We start from the raw sequence: 3,704 nt of genomic DNA, 5'->3' as shown, positions 1-3,704 counted from the left end.
TATGCCCTCTAAGTCTTCCATGACAGTGTTCTACTTTTGGTTTCATGGAGTCCAAACTTCTCTTGTAAATCTTAGGAGCAGGTTTATCCACCTCGTAATTACCTCCAATGGTGCTTGCCAGTCCTTCGGAGAAAGATAGTCTCTTGTCTTTACTTTCTTGAAAGCTGTTTTAAATTGTTTTTATTATTGTTTTTAAGGCTGTAACCTAGCCTGGGACCTTAAATAAATAATGCTTCAATGGTGGGATATTTCCTCCGAATGCTACTTGCTTAGAAGAAATGTAGAGGATTGAACATAACTTTGGACATGCCAGAGCACAGGGGGGGGGGGGGAGGTGGTGTCAAGATAAAAAGGTAAAGGTAAAGGTACCCCTGCCCGTACGGGCCAGTCTTGACAGACTCTAGGGTTGTGCGCCCATCTCACTCAAGAGGCCGGGGGCCAGCGCTGTCCGGAGACACTTCCGGGTCACGTGGCCAGCGTGACAAAGCTGCATCTAGCGAGCCAGAGCCGCACACGGAAACGCCGTTTACCTTCCCGCTAGTAAGCGGTCCCTATTTATCTACTTGCACCCGGGGGTGCTTTCGAACTGCTAGGTTGGCAGGCGCTGGGACCGAGCAGCGGGAGCGCACCCTGCCGCGGGGATTTGAACCGCCAACCTTTCGATCGGCAAGCCCTAGGCGCTGAGGCTTTTACCCACAGCGCCACCCGCGTCCCTTGGTGCCAAGATACCTGGGGTGAATCATTTTTACCTTTCCAAATGCCTTCTGCTCCTCCCTAGCTGACAGGAGTGCTAACTTGGCCCCACGACTGTGGGTGCCATGCAGCGTGCGTGGCCCTGGCACTGAAATGTGTGGGCGCCCGGCCCCTTCATGGGGAGTTGGCACCTATACTAGCTGACATAGCATTCCTTTACCTTGAGTTTGGAAAAAGGACCCCTTGCCTTCCTCATACTGGGTCCTCATTGCGATTCTGTAGTAGCTGAGGAAGGTTCCTTTTACAACAGAGAACATCAGGTGACTACCTGCGCATCTCTGTCTGGGTGGCAAGAAAAGAGAAGGACCTGATTTTGAAAAGCTTCCTTAGCTTGGAATCTATTGCCAGGTGACAACACACTAAGAGTTCCTTGATTATTTGTTGTTGTTGTTGTTGTTGTTGTGATATCTTGCCTTTGGTCATTCTTGATCCCAAGGTGGGTTGCAAAAGTATTGAAAACAACACATATCATTCGTAATCATACACAAGAGGAACGGATAAAACCAATGGTCAATGGAATTCCATAAAGCCGACAAATTCCTTGCGTTGTTCCATAAAAACTCCACCCTGAAAAGCTTAGGAAGTTAAATAAGTTTTGAACAAATACCGAAAGGATAACACTGAACTTCTGGAGTGAGGGCATTTCATGTTAAGTGCCCTGTTACTGAGAAAGACTCTTTTTTAAAAAAAAGATTGGCCACCTGGCATGTTTTAAAACTTCTTTGCTTTTGTTTGCTAATTTGCCCCATGTTTTTAAAGTTCAGCATCTATTTATATTCTTTCCATTCATGTGCAAATAAGTGTAGACATTTTTTGTTAACTAGGCAGTCCTACACAGAGATGTGATATGCCAGCATTAGCACTGAAAGGATACCTTTTCAGGCTCTAAATAAGTCACTACTGATGTGGGCAAAGGTTGCTCCATTTTTTTCCATATCACATAGAATCATAGAGTGGAAGGGACTCTCAAGGGTCATCTAGTCCAAACCCACGCAATGCAAATATATGCAGCTGCCCCATACAGGGATTGAACTTGCAGCCTTGGCGTTGTCAGCACCTTGCTCTAACCAGCTGCACTATCTAGCTATCCATTCAACAAGCTATACTTCCTGCCACTTGCCGCTGATATTCATGCAGATCATGTATCTTGAGAATGTGTGTCTTGAGTATCCCATCATTATGGTTACTGCTTAATTTTTATATGATCAAGTGCTGGTTGGAATTAGGAAGGTATTTGCTCACAGAATGAGCCAGCAAAAATATCTCTGCTATTATGCCCTATGCAAGTATTTTCCTACTAGTACAGCACATTTGAGGATGAAGGCACAGAGAACATTAAATGATTAGTGATGCAGATTCCAAAAACCTTACAAGCATGAAGCATCAGAATATCATTTCTGTATCTGTAATAATTAGTGAGAAGGCTTGCCAGTTTAGCATAATGTGACAGTGACTGGGTTTTTTTGTAACATTAATTCTGATTATTTGAATTTCTGTTAGTGTCAGGGAATTCATGGACTTATTAAAAGTTTTGGAGTTTCCAGCAAATATTTATGGCTTTGGGGGATGATCAGGATTATAATTTCTAAAAGCAATTATTGGCATAAAACATTATGTTAGAACTGTAGACTCCATGTTCTGTTTACAAGAAATACCACTTCTTCTTCTTTTTTCTTTTTTCAAAAAATAATTATGGATATCAGATTGGATCAATGTGCATTTTGATATGAGCAATTTACCTGTCCCATAAAATTAAGGAAACATATTATTCACACAAAAACCAACCCCATGTAATAATAGCGAACTGAGTATATGAATAAAAAAAAATTCATCTCTCCAAAATGTGTAGCTATAGAGGTTTAACTCAAGGTGTACATTATTAAATGAAAAATGCAAAAAAAAAACACCCCGAAAAGCATGTTGTTGAAATATAGGGATACTAGCTCAGCATATTTGCTCTGTAAATAATGGCTTTATTTAAGTGAATAATCTCTCTAATTTCTCTTACAGTGCATCTGTAGAGAGGATGAATTTGTTTTTCAGTGTTAGAAGATTCACAATCCAGAATACCTGCCTACAGATTTGAGGGCAATGCCAAAAAAATAGAAGCTAGCAAAAAATGTTATATGGTGTTGAAAATATTAATAATCCATGGAAAATATATTATTTACTTTTCTCCCTTTTTTTACACAGCATAAAACGTTCTGCGTAGGTCATGAAATTTGTTGCAAAGGAATATTTCAGAAGATTATTTCTAAGTTTGTATAATAATAATATATCCTCCTTCTTCTTTGGCGATCACTTGCAGCCGAGTAAGGTTGTCTTCCATAAACACAGTTTTAACAATGAGTCCGTAAGTGACTGCGGAGGCCAATTCTGGACCCACATGTCCTTTCACAGTGGGGACATTGGTGGGAGTTGATCACGGTGTGGATTTGCCATGCGTACCTTCCTCTTAGCACATGTTTCCCTTGCGTCCTGAGTTTGAGTGTCTTCAAAGCCCATGACACCTTTGGTAAAGGCTGTTCTACAATTGGAGCGCTTGCAGGCACGTGTTTCCCAATTATTGGTGTTTGTACTACATTTTTAAAAAATTGCCTTGAGATAGTCTTTAAACCTCTTTTGTTGACCACCAGCATTACGCTTTCCATTTTATATCCTATGCATTTTGGAATAAAGTGTTAAAATCTTGTAATATTGTCTTTACTTTTGGAAAGGCTTTTTACCTTTCTACTGTTGCTTGTGTGTGCAACTTATGTTGGCATAGAGAAACTGCAGCCTGTGGATCAAATATGGCCCTGCCGGGGCCGTATTCTCCCCAAACCACCCCACCCCACCCCACAACTGACATCGTATGTGACACAGCTGTAACAGGAGGAAGCGTTCAAGTTTGCTGCAATGGTTCCTTGGCAAGTAAGGTTTGCAGCCAGCACCAATCAGCAAACCCCACA

The sequence above is a fragment of the Podarcis muralis genome, chromosome 9 (genome assembly GCF_964188315.1).
Source record: "Podarcis muralis chromosome 9, rPodMur119.hap1.1, whole genome shotgun sequence".
Lineage (NCBI taxonomy): Eukaryota > Metazoa > Chordata > Lepidosauria > Squamata > Lacertidae > Podarcis > Podarcis muralis.
Note: the sequence above shows the minus strand (reverse complement) of the source record.